At 40.9% G+C, this 24,171-nt stretch overlaps 1 protein-coding gene across 5 annotated transcripts in view; it reads right to left on the minus strand.

Moving 5' to 3' along the window:
- The window catches only part of otpb (orthopedia homeobox b), a 122,152-nt gene that overhangs the window by 37,469 nt on the left and 60,512 nt on the right, over positions 1-24,171 (minus strand). For all 5 annotated transcript variants that reach the window (XM_087251225.1, XM_087251224.1, XM_087251227.1 and 2 more), the window contains one exon: positions 15,980-16,085. The gene's annotated coding sequence lies outside the window, so the exon portion shown is untranslated. The remainder of the gene's footprint in view (positions 1-15,979; positions 16,086-24,171) is intronic.

A 24,171-nucleotide genomic window follows, 5' to 3' on the forward strand; every position in this document is an offset into this window, starting at 1 on the left:
TAAAACAAACCAGCTGTACATCAGCACATAATAGCATTAAAGTTATCATAATAATCTTATTTCACATCAAGGTGACTGCAACCTGTTTTATACAATTAATATTAGCATTATTCATTCATTTATTTTCTTTTCGGCTAGTCCCTTTATTAATCTGGGGTCGCCACAGCGGAATGAACCGCCAACCTATCCAGCATATGTTTAAGCAGTGGATGCTAGCTGCAACACATTTCAGGGAAACATCGATAAACACTCATGCACACTATGGACAATTTAGCCTACATAATTCACCTGTAGCGCATGTTTTTGGACTGTGGGGGAAACCGGAGCACCCGGAGGAAACCCATGCGAACTTGGGGAGAACATGCAAACTCCACACAGAAATGCCAATTGACCCAGTAGAGGCTCGAACCACCAACCTTTCTGCTGTAAGGCGACAGCCCTACCTACTGCGCCACCGCATCCCCAATATTAGCATTATCTAAAACTAAATCATATATAACTGGTTATCTACTTTTAAAGAAAAAAGAAGATTCATTCAATCAGTCAGTAATAAGTTGAATATAACAGATGTATTTGTTAAAATAAAATAAAAAATCTGATGAAGGGATGAATTAATACACCAATTTACACAATCCTATCTCAAGTACAAAAAATTTCTAGAATTAAATAAACACTGACTGTAAGAAAAGGATTTGTGTGCCATCAGCTGTGCAAAAGAGCCAGTCAAATCCTTTATTCGCTTAAATCAGACACTGTCAATAGTGCAAATAAAATGCAAGTGACTTCTCCAGAAGCTGCACAATCCATGTTATCGGCCTAAGTGTGCATTTTGGTGAAACCACAATCGTTATTCATCAGGCAAGCGCTGCTTTAAGACCTCCTCAATTAAAGAACTGTCACTTTCAATTAGAGCCCTTTCTACACGGCCTCACAGGGGAGTGAGGTGTAAACAAAGGAAAGTTTCTAAACATCAATTCTGCGCGGCGCGTTGACTGCGGCGTCCCAGAGAGAGACGCTCTTGACTGCGCTAGTGGCTGAAGAATTAGCTTCTGGAGGACAAACTGCTGGGGAAAAAAAAGGACAGACGGTGTTAATGTCTTTTTCCCCTTGGTACCAAAGCGATGTAGCCCCCGCTTGGTGCTCGGAGATGAGACACATTTAAATTTAAATAGCCACCAGCCTCCTCGGCCTCGCTTAATTGATTGAGGGTCGCCATTGGAGGAGAACAGCCACATTTGGCCCCCCAGTATCTGTGATTTAAATCTTTGACATTGGCATATTTGCAAGAGCAACATTGAATGATTTGCCTTTAGTGGTACAGCATGTGGACAGAAAATAGCAGTTTGTTTAGCGTGTACATGAACACACATGTACTTACTCTTTTAAAAGTTGTTTGTTTTTCGATGGTAAGGATGTGGAGATGAAATGATTGCCTTTTGAGGGGCACACTTTCTAAAAGACAGTTTGAGACTACATATTAAGTGTCATATTGGGAAGGAAATAGTTTGTTGTTTGGAAAATTATGTGTTTTTTAGTTTTGTCATTGTTTACTTCTGAAATAAACACAATAAAATAGTGTGGTCAGAATAAAATAATTACATTGATTCAGAAAGAAGCTTTAAAACTGATTTAACAGTAATCATATACAATTCAGCAAACACCTGATTTCATTGATCTTTAAATATATTATTAATATCTTAAAACATTACTGTAACATCCATAAAATGATTGTTGTTTGTTAGCAATAATGTTTTTTTTTTCTTATTATTTTACTAATTTACTATATATATATATATATATATATATATATATATATATATATATATATTTAAAAAGGCCTTATGGAACTCAGTGTTCATTTCTAAACACTGACATTATTAGTTGTATATATAATTCATTTAGAAGCATTGTGAGTATATAAAATAAATCTGCATGTGTGTATGCTGTAAGGTGTATACTATGTAAGGACAACGTATTGTATTTTTAAATAACTTTTGCTTCTCACATTCATTAATTTTTATTTGGCTTAGTCCCTATATTCATCAGGGGTCGCCACAGTGGAATAACCCGCCAACAAATCCAGCATATGTTTTACACAGTGGATGCTCTTCCAGCTGAAACCTACACTACGGCTAATTTAGTTTATTCAATTCACCTATAGAACATGTCTTTGGACAGTGGGGGAAACCAGAGCACCCAAGGGAGCTCATGCAAACTCCACACAGAAATGCCAACTGACTCAGCTGGGACTCAAACCAGCGACCTTCTTGCTGTGAGGTGACAGTGCAAACCACTGAGCCACCATGTCGCCTACATTTTAGCTTGCCTAAAAATAACTAGTCTTTCAGTGAAAACCATTTATCACATTCTATCAATAGTTTTGCTAAGCACGTTAACACTTGGGATTGACTTAGAGATTTCCTCATTTTAGACAAGTACAATTAAAGTAGCAGACTTTTGCAACACAATGCCAAGATCAAAAATGCAAACTCAGGATCAGAGATTAACAAAGGCTTGTGCGAAATTGCCCTTGCACAATTTTACACAATTAAAGCTAATTGAAAATGTTGATTCATGCCATTACAGTTAGTTCTGTGCACATTGCACATTTCTTTTTATATTTGTTTTAGTGCTGAGCCTTCTAAACAATTGTGCAACCTAAAAAATTGCTGGGTTGCTGTAATGTAAATTTATTGAAAATATTAACCCAACGTTGGGTTTGTCCATCTTTGGTCCAACATTGGGTTTATATTTGCAACTAAATTTGTCTTAAACTTTTTACCCCAACACCTGGATTTGTCCATATTTGACCCAACGTATAACATTTTTAGAGTGTATCTGGGTGATAAGGCCATAAAACATATCTTGCTTTATGTAAAGTATTAAAAATAAAAAACCTTTATTTGCTTTAGTTTATTCCATTCTTCCTAATGTTGTTTAATGAAAATTATAGTGACTTTTTTATTATATAATATACTGTAGTAACTCTTAGTGTAGGCCTTGCTACGGTACACATTAGGTCCAGCAAATGTAAAATCACATGCCATTTAAAAAATTTACAATTTAGGTTCAATTTACCAAAATATTGTGATTACTCATCTTATACCTGCTATGAAAATGCTCCTGTACTTGTAGTGTACCGCACTTGTAGGTTTAAACTTCTAAACAGGGCACATTCATCGTTCATCAACATAATATTTTAGCTCCTATGTGGGATCTGCAAGTGGCACAGCAGCAGGGGCCATTTTCGGAAATTTAGTAGAAACTAAAGAGGAATATCTCTGACAGCAAAATTAAATATTTTACTGCTTTACAAATGGAACTGTGGAATTTACTTTTGAAAGTAAGTTACACAGACTACGGAAAAGACAGCACAAGCTCATTACACAGTGCAAGACTGTCTGACAGTTATAAAATCTCTATAAATCTCTCTAAATCTCTATCTCTTATAAAGTCAGGAGTGCTCAATCCTGTTCCTGGAGATCTACCTTCCTGCAGATTTCAGTTGCAACCCATATCAAACACACCTGCCTGTAATTATCAAGTGGTGTTCAGGTCCTAATTAATTGGTTCAGGTGTGTTTGATATGGGTAGCAACTGAAATCTGCAGGAAGGTAGATCTCCAGGAACAGGATTAAGCACCCCTGATCTAAGTCAATGACTACTAGCGCAAAAAAAACCCACAACAGGCTAAACAAAATGAACACTTGTGGCTCTCTAGACCAGGTGTTTCCAAACTTTTCAGCCCGTGACCCTTAATATAAAAATGCCAGTGATGTGCGACCCCAAAATTCCTCTTAAGTGGTTATAAAAATGCAAAGGTTGCTCATACAACAATAGGCCTATAAACACAAGCATCTTGACAACAAAAAAAGTCTAACAACCATATCATTTTTTATAGTCATATACTAACTTAATATTAACCTCAACTAAAGAGACTAGTGAACACAATGTTTTCAGCACAGGTCTATTTTTGGTTTATTTTGGAAACCACCACCATGGTCATTCTCAATATTCAGTTGCGACCTGTATGTATTTTTTATGTATTTAATTGCCCTACAAGTATCAGAAACCTGGTTTTACCTGGTGCTATAAAATCTATCTGCTGCAGCTGACACTATTGCTGTGTTGTTAATCTAACGTAAACACACCGATCCTATGGAAAAATATATATATATTTGAAAGGCTGATGGCTTTTCATTCGCATGCTGTTGTTTTTTACTATTAAACACGACTATTTTTATCTTCTGTGGGTTATTGCTAACATATTGTAATTCTTATAGTTTAATAAGATTGATTTGACTTTTGGAAATCACCAAGCGATCTCCTGTCATTGTCTCGTGACCCCCCAGGGGGTCCAGACCTCTACTTTGGGATCCACTGCTCTAAACTGTCATGAACAGATTCAGGCATTTTATCTGAGGCTGTGGATTAGGGGTAGTTTGTTAAAAATAACGTTTAGCTTTTTGCACTGATCAGTTGTTTTACTTTATAAAAGCTCAATGTTTCATCAGGACACACAGGTATTGATTTTGTTTTGCCTGTATGTTAATTAGACTTCTTTTGGATTTTAAGCACCACCAATGACCAAAACTGAAGATAAAAAGTCACCTCTAGAACAGTACATCTTGGATATCCTGAGTCTGAGTATAAACAATCAAAATAGACCTAGATTTGATGGTTTTGTGTTTATTGAAATAAAGTAATTCTAAAATGTTAGATTAATAAAATAGTATTACGCTACTATAAATATAAATTGTTAAGTAACTAACAAGACTGATGCTTGATGTATTCTCAGGCCTCGTCGCCATAGAGCTGCACTCTGCCCCCATTCGCTTCCTAATTGACTGTAAATAAATCATTAACTTGAAAGCGAAAACAAATCTTACAGCAACGAAAAGAAAGAGCACAAGAGAGCGAGAGAAGAACTTCCCGATTCTCAAAGGAGGCAAGTGTTAAGCACAGATCTCATTTGAAGTCGCTCTGCTATAGACGAGAGAGGCACTTAACACTGTGGCATTTATTATTGCAGGACGTGTGTTTCTTGCTCTTGTTTGAACTGGGATTCACAAAACCAGCCTAAAAGCCTGTTTCAATTTACCAGCGGGAATGTTTTGAATAAACCAGCACGCTTTCTTCTTCTGCGCTTTCATAGGGCACCTATTTGTGCAGCCCACGATAAACGAAAAAACCTTTGACTTTCTTTATGTTTTCCTTTCTCTGTTTTTTTTTTTATCATCATTCAAATAAAAAATACAATTACACCGGTCCGGACTTCTTTGGTGGGATTCTAAGTGCCGCCCTCCTTTACAAGAATGACTTGAAATAATGAGGAGGCTTTCTTTCATGATTAGATGTGGGTGCACTGGCAACCTCAGCTTCCAGATAGACTCAAGAAGGCACTTAAATGAAAAGGCATCCTCTTCAGTGCTTTCTGCATTGGCCCTGCGCTGCATTGTACATTCAACCTTAATTACAGAATATAGAGAAATCCTGCAAGCAGAAAGAAAGTGGCACGAGCGTTCATTACGTCACAGCTGTGCACCTGCCGCTGAGTGTTTGTGTCGAAGCTCAAGGATCTGGTCAATGGAGCCTATCAAAACAGCAGCATTCAGCCACAGCGTCAGCGCTACATAAAGGTTATTTTTTGATCATAATGTAACAAACATCACTGTGTACTTTTGTATCAATTATTTCTTAGCTTTACTTCAATCAGTCAAGCCCGCTTCTGTATGGTTGCTTTGATGGTCTTGTAAAGCGCAACTGTGTGATTCCTCTGCATCTCTACACGTGTCTGTTAAAGGCCTGCCCTGTCTTCATGTCACCCAGTCAATTTTCTGATAAATTACTCTAACGAACTGAACACAGATCAGCCCAATTAAGCCTCTAACTACTTGACAGACTCCTTGCTGAAGTGGTGCATACCGGCAAAAGTGAGGTAGAGTGGGTGTTTATCTAAGGCGATAGTGGAGAATGGAGTCCATTTAAAAGAAAAAAGTAAAGCCGACACACCAGATTGCTGCAATCAGGAAATGGATCATCACCATTGTATGTGTACAAAAATGGCATTACTGTTGTCCAGGATGTTGTTGACCATTAAAACTGAATTATTGTTACATAAAAGTCACATTTCAAAACATTTTACCATTCCTTAGTGGCCACTATTTTCAACAAAAAAATTTAAATGACAATATTATGAATATTACATCTTTTATACCAGCGTTTACAGAAATGTAATTGTAAATGTACTTTTTTACCATTATTATAGGAAAATGAGATTTGAAGCAATCTGATATCCATTTATAATATACATTCACTGGCCACTTTATTAGGTACACCTTACTAGTAGCGGGTTGGACCCTTTTTGCCTTCAGAACAGCCTTAATCCTTTGTGGCATCGATTAAACAAGGTACTGGAAATTTTCCTCTGAGATTTTGGATCAAATTGGCATGATAACATCACGCAGTTGCTGCAGATTTGCCGGCTACACATCCATATCGTGAATCTTTCATTCTACTAGATCCCAAAGGTACTCTTTTGGATTGAGCTCTGGTGACTATGGAGGCCATTTGAGTACAGTGAACTTATTGTAATTTTCTAGAAACCAGTCTGAGCTGACATGGCACGTTATCCTGCTGGAAGTAGCCATCAGGAGATCATAAAGTCATGTGATCATAAAGGGATGGACATGGTCAGTAACAATACTTGAGTAGGCTGCGGCATTGGCACGCAGCTCAATTGGTACTAATGGGCCGAAAGTGTGCCAAGAAAATATCATTACAACACCACCTGCCTGAACTGTTGATACAAGGCAGGATGGATTCATGCTTTCATGTTGTTGATAAAATTCTGACTGTACCATCCAAATGTCAGAAATCACTCAGAAGACTCATCAGACTAAGAAACATTTTTCCATTTTCTATTGTCCAATTTTGGTGATCCTGCGCAAATTGTAGCCTCAGTTTCAAATACTTAGCTGACAGGTGAGGTACCCGGTGTGGTCTTCTGCTGCTGTAACCCATCCGCCTCAAGGTTGGATATGTGGTGCATTCAGAGATTAATAATTTGTGTTAACAAGCAGTTGGACAGGTGTACCTTATAAAGTGGCTGGTGAGTGTATGGTGTACTGCAATTATATAAACTGACTCCATTTATGTGGTTATTTCTGATACAATGAACAAGAAACAGTATTATTGAAGATCACGCATTATGCCAGAAATTAAATATTAGATATAAGGGAAGCAAAAGTATATCAAATTTAGTTGTAAGAAAAAAGGAGGCCATTCGCTTTAACCAAATAAAATCATTTTGCATTGTATTTTGAACAAGTAATTGATTCAGGTTAGATTCACTTAGAACTGTAACTCTCCAACTTAGTGTTTTATTTTGAACATATTTCAATCACATACAGTAGCTCAGTCAACAGGGTTTATTAAATAAAGAGAGGAGATTTTATTTTATGTGTTTATATGTTTGAAAAAATAGAAAAATAGCGTATCAATATTATTAAATCATGTTTAGAAAGAGTTTTTTTCTTTGAGCGATAACTCAAAAAAGAACCAAGCATCAAAAAAAAAAAAAAAAGAAAAAGTTAGCGGCAAGCAGAATGTTTAGAAATCAGCAGGCGGATGAACAGAAGTAGATGGCAGGTTATTTGAATACTGATATAGCCCACGGTTTCTCCTATTTCCATTAATGACATGCTCATCAAGGGCAAACAAGAGAAGCCTCCGCCGCCCCATTCCATCCACGCCTGTCACCACACGCCGATGAGACGCTTTTTCTGTGTGTGTGTGTGTGTGTGTGCGTCGTTCCTCTGTCTGTCTCAGGCCTGAGCTCAGCGACCTGCACAATAAAGCGTGAGGCTGCCCCTCTCTGTCACACTGGACAGCCGCTTCCGGGATGAGACAGGCTCTATTCCCTCAGCCTAAACCACCCCAAAGTATCCTCTACCTGAGGACGTTGCTATATACTGTGACACGGCCAAATTAACAGGCCGTTCATGTCACCTCTTCTGATGTCCTAGCAGGAGGCCAGGAAATCAAGCTGTCACATCAGGCCGCTGCGACTGCACATCTCTTGGTAATAGCCTGTGCCACAAACTAGACAGGCCACATTCTCCAGTTTATTCTGGGATGCTATCAGGTGTCTCATTATTGCTTCTAGCTGGTTCAAAGAGATTGTAAATTGGGCTCCTGTGGTGATGATTAGTGTGGCGTAGATTGTGCCTCTAGATATTTTCTTTTAGTTGGCAATAGAACTCATTTTAAAGGCATTTTCTTGGACAATTAGAATTTCAAATGGGCCTTCTGTCTAAATGCTGATTAACCATTTTTTGTATTGTGCATCCGACTGCTCATAATGATTTAATATAAACCACAGACTCATTACGGAGTCCCAAATGTCATCTCAGGCACCTCTGACACAAGAGAGTTTAAGGGCATGACTAAGTTAAGATCATAAAACATCTCAGAAAGCTTTCTCTTTTTTGTCTTTCGATAAAGAAGACCGAAAGGCTTGCCTGGTCATAGCTGATTCATCGCTGTCAATTTACTCTTTATGAATGCATAAAAGTTATAGTTTCAGCCAAGCCCTGAGATAATGCACATAAAACTGAAACTAACTCTGCTGTAATAGTTGTCATAAACCAGTGAGAGACTCTTTTAACTTGCTTGCCTTTTTCATGCTCATAAAAATTACATGGAGTTCTCTATTCAAGAAGTGTCAAGACACTGTAACATACTGAAGGAAACTGACTTGATGCACAAGCCCAATTTAACAAACATACTCAACCCAGGCACATTCTAGAAATGTAGTCCCACAGACATTTCTGGAGACTAAGAAATACGTCCTGGGATGTACGTATTTGTGAAGTTTTTGTTTAGGCGTATCCGCGAGAGGCCACTTTGTGCGCTTTGTTGCATCTCGAACGCCTCTCGCGAGGGCCGTTTGCACACGCGACATTCTCGCGTAAAGCCTCCGGAGGCCGTTGTCGAGCAACTGTCTGTCCGACTAACTAAATGAATAAATGATTGACTGGGCGACCGGCCAATCGGCCGACCCACCCTCCTCTTCCTTATCCCTAAACCCAAGCAACGATTTACAAAAGCCGCCCAGAAAAAGAAAACCCCTTGTCTGATTTTGTCAGAGTTTTCAAATTTCACCACATTCTCACCCTACTAAACTCGTTCACTTTATTTTTTGGATTCTGTTTTTGTCTCACCTGATTTCTGGAACCACTCTTCCTCTGACTTGAACCCGGTCATCACCGTCGTCGCGGTCAGCTCCCCTCCGGGTCTCCACTCCGCCGACGTACACGACGAGCTAACCAGACAAACTGGTTGTGGTGGGAAAGCCCTCCACGCGGAGGTGAGCTGTCAGCCGGCGAGCGCGAAGAGGAGCGGCGTCACACCACCCTGTAGCGTTCGCTTAAAAAAATTAAATGCAGCCCTACGTACCTCCGGCTAAATAAAGTAAAATATGTCCCCGGAGCTACATTTTTTTTGCAATTTTACTTTTCGCAAATCCTCCCGACACAGTGCTCTCTTTTTCAGATGTCAAATTTCTCTCGCAAGTGCCGTTCGTGCATGCTCTTTTTACGTAAATCCACCTGAGGCCGCTGTTGACTGACTGACACACCCCCTAATCCCCTCACCCTCCTTCTTCCCTAAATCCAACCAATAGTGTTTTAAAAAGCATCAATTGACCCTAAACCCAACCGCAGTGTTTTGAAAAGCAATCCAGAAAAAAAAATCTTGCCTGATTTTTACCATGTTTTCAAATTTTACCACATTCTCACCCTGTTATTAACTTCTGTTTTTGTCTGTTTTGCCCACTTTCTGGCATCATTCTTCACCGGACTCAAACTCAGTCATCGTGGTCAACTCTGCTCAGCATCTCAAGTCCGCCGACGTACGCATCAAGCTACTGAACAAACTGGTAACAGGGAAAAAATGTCCATATGCAGGTTATCAGTCAGCTGGTAAGCATGAAAACAAACAGTGTCATACCGCCCCTTATCATTCGTAGCTCTGGCTACATAATTCACAATCCCCAGAAAAATATATAAGGCTACACTTTAAGAATGAGCCTATGTGCCTAGTCATTGAACTCAAAATTCTCACACCAAGTAGTCCCATTACTAATTACCATTATTAATCTTACAGTATTTGTATGCAAGTGTGTATGTGTGGCATTGTGGTTATGCATCTGCACACTAAGGTACTAAGTACTCAACAAAGATCTACACATTTATGATGTCTAGAATACTAAATTAATAAGTAAATTTCATCATATTTAATCAACAATTTTGGTGAAATATGTGACAATGCTAGGGGATGGTGTCCTATAGCTGTTGATGTTGTGTAAGCCTCGCCATAATGATGAAGGGTTGTTGGCTAAATATTTTTTTTAGCTTTTCAGAGCAGCTTCTCTTAGCAACTCCTTTTTCTGTGTGTGTTTGGCCTGTTTTCACAAGACTTTATCCCCAGTAGGATGTCATGGTGTCAGTTAATCCTAATCAGTGGCTGCAGCATCCAAATCAGTCGCTTGCAGTGTATTTGACCTCTCAGCCACCGTAAATTTTACAGTACTCTAGATTAAATACAATTTAAAATGTTTTCTTGGCAAATACCTGAAATAAACTAAATGAAGCATTTCTAAATAAAAATGGTTAAAATTAGTGTGTTTCTAAGTATAAAAATGTTTACCTATTCACGTAAAGTGTATTTCTAACAAAATATTAGTGTTGTAGTTGCAACATAAGTTCATTCTGAAAACGTAGCCCTATATACATTCCTGAAGATTGTGAATTATGTAGACAGAGCAACGTATTGCTGCATTTAATCTTTAAAACAAATGCTACAGGGCTGCTTACCTCCATATGGATGGCTTTCCTGCTGTTACCAGTTTGTACAGTTAGCTCGACATGTACGTCAGCAAAGTAGATTTGATCGCAACAACAAGGAAATCCAGCGAAGAACAGTTTCAAAAAGCAGGTAGGACAAAACTATAAAAAAAAATAAACAAGTTGATAACAGAGGCGAAGCAATGGCGCAGTAGGTAGTGCTGTCGCCTCACAGCAAGAAGGTTGCTGGTTCAAGCCTCGGCTGGGTCAGTTGCCGTTTCTGTGTGGAGTTTGCATGTTCTCCCTGAGTTCAAGTGGGTTTCATCCAGGTGCTCCAGTTTCCCCCACAGTCCAAAGACATGTGGTACAGGTGAATTGGGTAGACTAAATTGTCCGCAGTGTATAAGTGTGTATGGTTGTTTCCCAGAGATGGGTTGTGGCTGGAAGGGCATCTGCTGCGTAAAAACGTGCTGGATAAGGTGGTGGTTTATTCTGCTGTGGTGACCCCAGATTAATAAAGGGACTAAGCAAAAAAAAAAAAAATGAATGAATGATTGAAGTTAATAACAGGGTGAAAATGTGGTAAAGTCTAAAACGTTGGTAAAAATCAGGCGTGGGCTTTTTTTTTTCTCGATTGCCTTGCGTTGGGTTGCTTCTGTATTGCACTGTGGTTGAGTTTTAGGGAAGGAGGTGAGAGTAAATATTTGCTATTATAAAACACTATTGGTTGGGTTTAGGGAAGGGGGAGGGTGGGCTAATCAGTCGGTTGGTCAGTCAATAAATCTGTAACGCCGGGGAGTGACACCAACAACAGAAGGTAGGATCCAATATGCAGGTTTTATTCACAGTCAGGCAAGCAGTGGTCAATACGGGAGCAAACAGATATATGTAGACAATCCAGAATCGTAGTCAGTAAACAGGCAATAGGTCGTAAGGCAGGCGGCTAAACAGGATGACAAGGATAAACAGGGCTAAGAACAAAACACGGGAAAACAAGACCAGGATAACGCGTTGTAATGTCACCTGACAGATAAACAAGACTCGGCCATGTGAATGAGTGTGTGTGCTGCTTAAATACTGTGTGTAATCAGTCTCTGAAAGTCCTCAGGTGTGAATGTGAATCAAGCTAAATGAGAAAGCAGGTGTGTGGGCGAAGAGCATGTATGAAGTTGAAGTCCATTAACTGGCAGATTTGTAGTTTCATGACTGAGGGTTTACCAGCGACATCTGGTGGTTTGTTCACTGGTAAACATGACAGAGCCCCCCCTTTAAGGAGTGGCTTCCAGACACTCCTAATACTGTTCAGGCGGGAGGTGGAGCGGAGGCGGAACTGGGGGAGGGATGGAGGGCCAGGACCATGCAGCGGGGGCGTACCTGGAGCGTGGAGCTGCGGAGGGCCTGGAGCGTGGAGCTGCGGAGGGCCTGGAGCGTGGAGCTGCGGAGGGCCTGGAGCGTGGAGCTGCGGAGGACCCGGAGCGTGGAGCTGCGGAGGGCCTGGAGCGTGGAGCTGCGGAGGGCCTGGAGCGTGGAGCTGCGGAGGGCCTGGAGCGTGGAGCTGCGGAGGGCCTGGAGCGTGGAGCTGCGGAGGGCCTGGAGCGTGGAGCTGCGGAGGGCCTGGAGCGTGGAGCTGCGGAGGGCCTGGAGCGTGGAACTGCGGAGGGCCTGGAGCGTGGAACTGCGGAGGGCCTGGAGCGTGGAACTGCGGAGGGCCTGGAGCGTGGAACTGCGGAGGGCCTGGAGCGTGGAACTGCGGAGGGCCTGGAGCGTGGAACTGCAGTGGCCCTGGATCATGAGGCTGCGACCATTGAGGAAGCTTAGGAGGCGGTGGCCGTTCAGGGAGTTCAGGCGGCGGCGGCCGTTCAGGGAGTTCAGGCGGCGGCGGCCGTTCAGGGAGTTCAGGTGGCGGCGGCCGTTCAGGGAGTTCAGGCGGCGGCGGCCGTTCAGGGAGTTCAGGCGGCGGCGGCCGTTCAGGAAGCTCAGGAGGCGGCGGCCGTTCAGGAAGCTCAGGAGGCGGCGGCCGTTCAGGAAGCTCAGGAGGCGGCGGCCATTCAGGAAGCTCAGGAGGCGGCGGCCATTCAGGAAGCTCAGGAGGCGGCGGCCAATCAGGAAGCGGCGGCCATTCAGGAAGCTCAGGAGGCGGCGGCCATTCAGGAAGCTCAGGCGGCGGCGGCCATTCAGGAAGCTCAGGCGGCGGCGGCCATTCAGGAAGCTCAGGCGGCGGCGGCCATTCAGGAAGCTCAGGCGGCGGCGGCCATTCAGGAAGCTCAGGCGGCGGCCATTCAGCGAGCTCAGGAGGCGGCGGCCATTCAGCGAGCTCAGGAGGCGGCGGCCATTCAGCGAGCTCAGGAGGCGGTGGCCATTCTGGAGGTTCAGGTGGCGGTGGCTCTGGCAGCTCTGGCGGCAGCGGCACTGGCAGTTCTGGAGGATCTGGCAGCTTTGGCAGCTCTGGAGGGTCTGGCAGCACTGGAGGGTCTGGCAGCTCTGGAGGGTCTGGCAGCTCTAGAGGGTCTGGCAGCTCTGGAGGGTCTGGCAGCTCTGGAGGGTCTGGCAGCTCTGGAGAGTCTGGCAGCTCTGGTAACTCAGGTGGTGGAGGCCATTCTAGGGGCTCAGTTGATGGCATTTCAGGAACTAGAACAGGAACTATGGCAGGAACGGACAAGGAACAGGAAACCATCTTGTGAGCTAGTGGCAGATTGGCGTTTACCACATTGTGAGTTGGAGGGCTGGTTGTGACCACATTGTGAGCTGGAGGACTGGAGTCGGCCATCTTGTGAGCTGGAGGACTGGAGTCGGCCATCTTGTGAGCTGAAGGACTGGAGTCTGCCATCTTGTGAGCTGGAGGACTGGAGTCGGCCATCTTGTGAGCTGGAGGACTGGAGTCGGCCATCTTGTGAGCTGGAGGACTGGAGTCGGCCATCTTGTGAGCTGAAGGACTGGAGTCGGCCATCTTGTGAGCTGGAGGACTGGAGTCGGCCATCTTGTGAGCTGGAGGACTAGATGCGGCCATTTTCTGAGCTGTGTGTGTGGTGGTGGAATGAGCAGCAAGCCCCGTTGCCAGCGGGTCTTGCTGTCCTTTGCCCCCCCCCCAAAAAATATTTAGGGGTGTCCTCCACCTTGCCAACAGTGAAGGGAGACCCACTCATTTGCAGTGCAAGATCAATGTATTTTTCCAATGTCCAGTGGGGTTCGTACAGTGGTATACATGAATACAGAGGTTCAGATAACCCGCCATGGAAAAATATCATCTGGCACAAATTGTCCAAAGCTGTAAGGTGGGCTACCTGAATAAAGTCCTCCACGTATTCTTCGATGGGGCGATCTCCCTGACGAAGACGCATGAGTTGAATTCCTGCTGGATCCATTTTGTGGCCGAGTCTTCTGTAACGCCGGGGAGTGACACCAACAACAGAAGGTAGGATCCAATATGCAGGTTTTATTCACAGTCAGGCAAGCAGTGGTCAATACGGGAGCAAACAGATATATGTAGACAATCCAGAATCGTAGTCAGTAAACAGGCAATAGGTCGTAAGGCAGGCGGCTAAACAGGATGACAAGGATAAACAGGGCTAAGAACAAAACACGGGAAAACAAGACCAGGATAACGCGTTGTAATGTCACCTGACAGATAAACAAGACTCGGCCATGTGAATGAGTGTGTGTGCTGCTTAAATACTGTGTGTAATCAGTCTCTGAAAGTCCTCAGGTGTGAATGTGAATCAAGCTAAATGAGAAAGCAGGTGTGTGGGCGAAGAGCATGTATGAAGTTGAAGTCCATTAACTGGCAGATTTGTAGTTTCATGACTGAGGGTTTACCAGCGACATCTGGTGGTTTGTTCACTGGTAAACATGACAAAAACAATCAGTCGACAGCGGCCTCTGGTGAATTTGCGAAAACAAAAACTGCAAAAAAAAAAAAAAAAAAAAAAAACCTAGCTCATGGGATGTGTTTTGCTCTTTCTAAAAATGTAAATAAGGGTAAGTAAACAGAATGAGTCTGGGTTGTTTAACTGTCATGTAAAACTCTTTTTTTAAATGTATTTTTGTAACTTAGTGTCGCGCGTAACTAAAATGAAACTAAAATAAACATTAATAACCTCAATAACATCAATAAACATTTGTTTAAAATGCTAAATAAAAATGAGATATTATACTATATTAAATTGTAAATTAAATGCAAAAAGAAAAAAATCTTATTGAATGAAAATAAAGCATAAAGTCATTAAAAATCTAAGTAAAATTCAAAAGAAACCTAAATTTAGCTGCCGTCACACTGCACTTTTCTCTCCACAGATTTCCATTCATTCGCACGCAAATGCGTCAGACCTAAAACGCAAACTCGTGTGACAAGTTTCGCAGTTTGCTGCGTTGCAACGTTCAATCTTGATGAACACTGACTGCGAAATCACATCACTTGACTGCATAAGACCAATCATGGATCAAAACATGACCTCCCTGGACAGAAATTTAAAATATGCACCAATCACTTTCCTTTTTAAATGTTTAATTATCTTGTTTAATCCCGCCCCTTTTCGCTGTGCCTACTACAGAATTTCGCAAGCTTAAACTCTAGTGTGTCTGCAGCTTTATACAAATAAAACCTCATTCTAAATAATAATAAATAAGATTTGCCAAATACCTTCTTCAAAGTTGGAATTTTTAAGATGTGATGCTTTGACTGTTGAGTATACTGTATGTCTATTCAAAGCTCGCCTCAGTGTAGTCTCAGAAGAAATGCACACCCATAGCGCATAGCGATTGCAAACAGGGTGGTCGCGTTAACCATGCTGAAAGCTAAAATGATGAATGGGACGCTCTTCCGTCTTGTGGACTTAACAACAGGCACGTGTGGGCAGCAGCAGCCACAGTTCAAAAGATCCTTCAAGTGCACATGAAGTGTGTCATTTGAAATTGGGCCTCGTAAATCCTCATTCAGGTGTTTTTAATTAGGGCTGTAACTCAACTCTGCAGGATAGTGGCCCTTCAGGAACAGGTTTGTTTAGTTCAGATTTTTGAAAATCTAAGTACAGGAATAGAGTATGTATGGCTTTACATATATAAATATTGAGTTAGACAATTTGAGTTTTCCTACTTCCTTTAAAATAACCTATGGAAATAATGCTTAGAACACTTACTTGAAGTTTGATATCCAATCTGTAAACTTAAGGTAGATTAAAGAATCCCAACTTCAGCAAGACGCACCATTTGACATCACTTCGCAGATGGCAGCTGGTTCTTCTTCTGCAAGATTAGCACAAATTTACCTTATGTTAAACATATACTGTGAGTAAAATTTCAAGAATGTTTCCAGCACAAAATAAGTGGGAACCCTACAGATAAAGGCTATTCCTGAGATGATGTTAGCTTTATAGTACAATATATAATGTACTAAAGGACAGCTGACATACAGGTATTCTATTCTTTTTGTTTTAACACAGATTTTAAAATTGGTACAATAACATGAGGTGTTTTAAACATGACATGGTGAAAGTGTGACTGACAGGAATGCATTGATGCATGATTGACTGAAACTGCTTTTATTCCTGCTAAACTAAAGGAACTAAGAATTTCTCCGAAAAAAAAAAAAAATTAACAGTACATACTATGACAATTTGTAAAAACATACCCTGTAGAAACATCACTATGGAAATATTTGAAACATTCACAGAAAAGTTCAAAGGAAAGCTAATCTTTTTTTATGTTTTTACTAATAGATCCTTTGCCTACAAATGTACCATGCTTTATGCAATTTCAGACCATGTAGTTAAAACAAACACCACTGTCACAAATGAAACTGTTATGTTTCAGATGCTTGAGTGTTCGCAATATCTGAGATGAAGATCTTGTATGTGCATCTGATTGACAAGCACCATATAAATTGCACACAACTCATTCATTTCCCAGGTTCTCCTCACTTTCCTTGGTTATGGCAGGTGGTAATAAAGGTGTAATGACCAAACAACCCTGAACGCATTTTATCTGGACATGTTCGGCATTGCCTGTGAAGGATTTGGCCATTAGCCTGAATGACAAGCTTGTTTGCGTCTCCTCTCTAATTTATTGACAAAAATGTAAACTTGTACGCTACTCACTTTTAAATATCAAAAGTTGACTGAAAGGGATTTTTCTTGGCTATTCTGCTGTTGATGGTACCAGAGTAGTGTTGGACTCCAGGTAAGTATGGATGGGATTGATGGGGTGGAATGACTTCCCCGAGCACTAGGTGATGGATGAGAAGGGGACGAGGCTGACAGATGATCTAACAGGTGTTCATAACCAGTTTGTAAAAGCTTTTTATTTATGAGGGGCCACAGACAGCCCTGCTGTGGAGCAGCCGCACCAGCTGCAGTCACAGGCACCTCAGAGGCCAGATGCAGCGCTCGCCACCCTCCAATTCTGTCCAGAATCCTAATTAGCCAATCATTTGCCAGGAGGGGTCACATGGGTGGCAGATGAAGAGGAGGGAGGGGTGGATGGCTGGAGCGGTGGCATGCTGTCTGTTAATAATCAAAGGCGTGCAGTGGTGCCTATGGCAGATTGCAGCCCCATGACACAAAGAACTAATGCCATTGGGTCTGCGGCATATTGTCTCCATATGAATACTAAAAAGAAACAAATCCACCAGAAACACAAAGATAACTGGATTCCATTATACAAGTGCATATTATTCCTACTTCAGATATTACTTTTAATTCAAACCCAGGCTCATTCTGATCATTCTGATCATCGGCATTCTGATTATGTAGCCCTATATACATTTCTGTGTTCGCTTATTCAGATCTCAAATTTCTCTCGAGAGTGATATTTGCGCCTGCTGTTCTCACGTAAATGACCAGAGGCCGCTGTTGACTGACTGGAAACTGACTGACTGATCGACTAACCTATCCCCCTTCCATAAACCCATACAATAGTGTTTTAAAGAGCACCAATTGACCACCGTTGTCGCGGTCAACATTTTTGTCAAGCTACCAGACAAACTGGTAACACTGAGAAAAGGAATGGTGTCATGCCACCCAATGGTGTTCGATTTAAAGATGAAATGCAGCCATATGTAGCTATGGCTACATTATTCTTGATCTCTAGAAATGTATACGGCTACATTTTCAGAATAAAATGATGATGTTGTTGTGTAATTCATATTATTTAATCTGTTTTTTGAATTACTAGTGTTGAGCAGTAACACTTAACTCGTAATGCTTTACAGTAGTAACATTACTAGTTCTCAACTGGTGTTGTAACTAATTACTAAAAGATTTCAGCAATAAATATACAGTTACTCTCCAAAGCTTTTGATGTTACTTTGTTGCCCCAATCCCTACCGATTTTAAAAATCCAACCATTTAAAAACTCCTACACTGTTAAACAATGGCTGCATCCGAAACCACCTACTACCCAGTACGTACTGCATTTGAATTTAACTGTACTATTCCGCTGTTAAGAAAGTATGTTCTATATAGTATTAATGTGAGCAGTATGAATGGAACTCTAATGTACTATATCCGCCATTTTGTCATAATCATGTGACCCGTGTCAGTTACGTCGCTCCACTCCCATTCATCAATTCTCTTTCGGGGTATCATGGGATAGCATAGCATGCATTGGATGCACACTTCAGAGTCTCGCTGGAAGTAGTAAGTCACCCGGGTACTTCTCGTTACTGTTTTTCAAACTATATGAAATCGGACATACTACTCTGCTGCCATACTGTTTTTAGCATGCTATATAGTATGGAACTATGCGATTTTTGGTCTCTGCTCAACTTTTGAAGGTTAAAATTTTTACTATATAAACTGATTGTATTGATATTTCAGTAGTTTGAAACAATTTCAAACAATTATTTAAACAATAATTTGATGGGGTGTACCAAAGGGGAACAGGTAGCTAAGGACAACAGGGCAAAAATGATTTTGAGGCGGAGGAGGTGAAAAAGGGCCGTCAGCTTGCGCTTATGTCTGTTTACTTTTCGGAGACCCAGCCATCGCGCTTTAATCCTCATCAGTCACGGAGAATGATGATGCTTGTGGTGGGCACATAGTTATGATGACTGCGCCGGCGTGATCTTCTTGCAGTCAAGCAATGCAAAAATGCTTTAAAGTGTAGTGTACGCATTACATCCTCACATTTGACAAGCTCTGAGCAAGCGGGCGTAGCCGCCGTAAACTATTAATTTTCAAAACAGCCTCACTGCAGCCAATTACCAGCGTTTGATCCGGGCACGTTGAATAGATTATACCCTTGGGTATCGAAATTTGGTACTGAACGAAAATGATTTTTTCGATACTCGATAGTATCGAGACGATTCGGTCGGAGCTTAACAAGTATCGAATTCGATACCCAGCCCTACTAAGGGTGGCAGAAGATCGGACAGAGTTTACAGTGTTTGCGCATCCCAATTTTTCTTCTTGATTTTCCAGTGTTTTTTGTTGTTTCTGAGTCACTTTGCTGCTGTTGCTCTGCTCTGTTTGGAGCAGAAAAGCTAGTCCTTTGAGGAACATTTGGACTTCATCCATCAGACAACCTTTCCAGATAACTGCCTGAGTCCTAACCTGCTTGCTAGACTGGACACCACCAGTTTACTGCAGTTGTCCAGTGAGGGTCCTTAAGGAAGCTTCTCAGACTCTGTTGAGTGGGTACCCCACTTGTGACCTAGAGGTCAGCCAGTCCTACTGGCCAGAATTCCCTGCAGATGGAGAACCATTTACTGTGAATAACCCATGGGGAGCAACAGAGTGGCTAGTCACTGCAGAAGAGAAGCTCAGAGAACCATTTGACCAGTTGCATAAGCTGTCAACAACACTTGTTGAGCCAGTTTTAGTGGGGTACCTCCACTCCATCTATTTCATGAAAAGGGAACTATATACTGCCATGGAGAGTGTTATGGACGATATTCAAATAAGCTGGTTCTAGCTAGTATGAGGTCTTCTTCGTTCCCACTGTATCCAGACAGCAATGACTCTCCAATGCCCCAACTTTTTTCTATATAGTATTGACTCTGCAGTGCCCCTGCTGTTTCCAGACTCCAGAAAGTGACTCTTCAGTGATCCCACAATTTCTAGATAGCAATAAATTTCATTCACCCCTGCTGTTTCCAAACAGTGATGCTCCATCCATCTGGCTTCACCTCAGTTTTTTGTCAATCCGGGTTTACCATAATCTTCTAGATCAGGGATGGGAAACTTAGTCTTGGAGGGTCAGTGTCTTTGCAGAGTTTTGCTGTAACACTAATCAAACACTCCCTAACACTTGGATGTTCTGCGTCATCTGTTTTTATATCCTTTACAATCCTTCATTCTAAGGGGCCTATTGAAGTGGCAAGTTTTAAACACTTCAGATTGGAACAACACTTCAATATTGTGGCCATGGTTGTTTACACTCCAAAGTGCTGTTTGGGGGCAATATAACCCATTTGTAATGCACCGTCTGTCTCCTAAGTCTCCACTGTTAATGGCTTCATATCTAACAGTCAGCCCCCTGGAGTAGGACACTTTTTCTCAATGGCTCCTCCCTCTGTCAAATACACCATTGGCCATCTTCCTGGCTGCATCCTGAGTCTCCATCAGTCTATCTATTTGGTTATAGCTGGATCTACAAGCTTCCAATTCAAGCTACAGATGGGACACTGTTTTGTTAAATAATACTCTTGTAAAACAAATGTAATTTAATATAACATTTATCTGCCTGGTCTTTCTAGTAGAACCTTTGTTCCATCATTCCTGACACTGTTATTGTTAAGGAGTTTCACCTGATTTGTTATCATGTCTATGCATCCAACCATCTTTATTTCTCTCTATGTTTTTATTTATTACTTTCTATAATAGTGACATTTTGAAAAGTGTACAGCTATGATTCTACACAAGGATTCAGCTTTAATCATATCCGATTCTTGTGTTTTAATGTCAGAGGAACACAATATTAGCAGCTAAAAACAACAGGTAAATATAAAAAAGGACTCACTTCAACCATAAACAGTCATTTAAAACTCATCAGAAACTCATGAGAGTAATTAAAAAGATTAAAAAGGAGCTCCCAGAGCTGTGCTGCAGGTTTGTGTGAGGATATTCATGAAACTCTAATTCACATCACAGGAAAATGGATGAGTGCGCGGGCCGTGGTGACGTGTTTGTTCTATAAAGCATAGCCTGGAGGTGCGGGAGCGCAGGAGAGAGGGTGTCATGGCTGTGATGAATGGCCGGCTGGTAACATCTTCACTCTTGACCTCTGGCACGTTTGAATAAGCAGTGCATTAAAATGGAGATTTCTGGACTGCTTCTGTTTCTCCAGTAGAAATATCCATGTTCAGATTACATGGTGGAGAATCTCTATACAGAGATATTTTTATCATGTGTACACAGCTGATTATGAGAAAAAAAAAGTCCTTGGAATACTTGCATGCTTAAAAAAACATTTTGTACAAAGTGGTATTTTTACAAAAAAAAAAACAGAAAAACAGACTGCATTATATATAAATATATATATATATATATATATATATATATATATATATATATATATATATATATATATATATATATATATATATATATATATATATATATATATTAGGGATGCCACAGTTCTCAATATAATATTGAACTGTACGGTATGACCTCCACGGTGCAATACGCGCTTGTGAATTGTGGTTTTGCTCTTAAATAATTTATGTGCGTTTTATATCTCTCCGAACTGACTGTGTGTGACTTTAAGTCCATGAGCTGAGATGAGGAAACTCCTCCCCGCGAGTAAATATCTAATCACTATGCTCTAAAGTTAGGGGGCGCTTGACCATCAGTACTCATTTTAACATGGCGAGCGGCGGTGAAGTGAGGCTAAGGCAAAAGTACAAGGAAGCACCAGCGAAGTGAGGTAACAGTACGAGAAAGCGCCGGCGTCTTTCAAATCTGCGGTGTGAGGACATTTTCGGCTTTGCCAGTATGTATAATGCCAATAAAATTTAAAAAATGGTGAACAAAAAATAAATGACTGCAAATCTGCAGCGCCATCACCCAGCAATATCACTGTCTAAAGGCAGTAATAACAGAGTAGGTAATAAAGTCCTCCAAATAGCAGTAATCCCTCACAGAACCTTTAAGCAAACATACGCAACTGGTTCCAAGACACACATAAAATAACAAAGACAGTGCGAGTGTTAATTGCTAAAGATTTGCAGCTGTTTTTTGGTGATTGGAGATATGGTCTTTTTAAAGCACCTGATCCGCGTTACAGACTACAGTCTCATATTTTTTCAGCACAGAGATAATTAAGATGGTTTATTTATGTTTACTTAAGTACAAATATGTTTATTTGAAATGGCCAATTTATCTTTATTAACTTCACATGTATGTTTTTTTTCAAAATGTAGGATTTTATGTGTTCCCCAGTTTGTACATAGGCTACCAGTAGCTTTGAGATTTTAGTGTTAATTTTTTTATACAATACACTATAGGAACTAGTGTACTTTTCTTTGCTTTTAAGTAAAACAAAATGAGTATTGCAATAAATCGTTCTTATTTTTTTCTCCTTAACCTCTTACTGTTCCTATTGCCTATAGAATAAAAAATGTTTAAAAACACGTGTCAAGCCATGAGAACCAAAAACCGTGTTGAAATGTATGTATTGAACCGTGGGCTTTGTTGCATCCCTAATATATATATATATATATATATATATATATATATATATATATATATATATATATATATATATATATATATATATATATATATATATATATATATATATATTATATATATATATATATATATTATATTATATATTTCATATATATATACATATATATATATATATATATATATATATATATATATATATATATATATATATATATATATATATATATATATATATATATAATGCAGTCTCTCAGATTTATGAAACGTGAACAGGCAAAAGTGTTTTTTTTGTTTTTTTTTGTTTAAGGCTTTTAGTGAACCGCTACACTAAAGAAGTGCACAGGTGAAGACAGATATAAGCACGTTTAAACTAAATGCAGTGTTTGCACACAAAGAATCTAAACGTTGTTGAATATAAAGTGAAATTTGCACTAAAAATTACTTGATCATGCCAGCGCTCACAGTCACTGACAAAGACAAATCAGCTCATTCACGAGGAGAACTGGCAATCAGCCAGGTTCATAAAGGTCAGTAAGTAAAGTTTTTAATATAATAAATGCACAGTGACTTCTGCATCTGACAGAATATATATATTCTTTTATAAGCCTTAAAGAAAATGAATGAATGAATGAATGAATAAAGGTGTGCAATTGTTTGAGAATTAAATGATGACGGCATATTTGGTTAAACTATGCTTTTAAATAAACACGGCCACCTCAATAAACGTCATATAATCTCAATATAAACAATTAGGTAATCCTTTAGCAAATCGGATAAGCAGCTGGATTACTACAACTACAAACCTATAATAGGATTTGCTCAAATCACACAAAATAAAGCAAAACACACACACACTAATATTAAGGAGGGATTCCAAAACATTGCAAATCCCATAATTAGCAGCTATTAAAGCGAGTGTGAAAAAACCCCAGCCAGTCTATTATAGCGGCTGCCTAAAAAGCCATTTAGGACGGACCACCACCCACTTGTCAATCGGCCCTATTCATCCAAATCCCAGAGGGTCGGAGCACGACTCAGCCGGGGCCCGTGAGGAAGATGGAGTGCTGCTGCAGCCGCCCCCATGCTGTCCTTCAGCGGGACAGCTCGAGTCTACAGCATGGTGTTTCTCAGCAACACCACATGGGGGGTGAATGAAGCCACATGGGTCTATTGAAGCCACTAACAAGTGCCAAGCGGGGCCTCGACCCACAAAACCCCTCTCCAATGTCTTGGTTGTCCCCGCTGCCCTGGGAAAGCCACGTGTCTGAATTGGAGCCATCTGCCTCAATTTGCCTAACATATTTGGCCACAATGGCTGACCAGTTATCCCTTACAAAAGGAGTGACAATGGGCCATCTTCAAACAGCAGAGGAGCCTGTACACGCAGTGGGCTCTTATTCACCCACACAGACCAACTGGACAGTGTCTCATGTCTGAGGATCCGAACACACACATCCTGTCACCAACATCTCGAGAGACCTGGATAATTACCATCAACAGAAGAAAGGGAGTTTATCACTAGATACTTAAAATCCCTTTGTCCCTCAGGCTAAATCGGGATTAAATGAGTAATATGCTCCAGGGCCTCTTCCTCTTGCGACACAGCTTTTTTTTTTTTTTTAACCCGCGCCATGGCAGAAGGGGCTGTTAGAAAAAAGCATGTGCCATGTTTGAATAATGGCATCCCCATTATCTGT

This window comes from Danio rerio, chromosome 5 (genome assembly GCF_052040795.2).
Source record: "Danio rerio strain M-AB ecotype USA chromosome 5, GRCz13ab, whole genome shotgun sequence".
Taxonomy (NCBI): domain Eukaryota; kingdom Metazoa; phylum Chordata; class Actinopteri; order Cypriniformes; family Danionidae; genus Danio; species Danio rerio.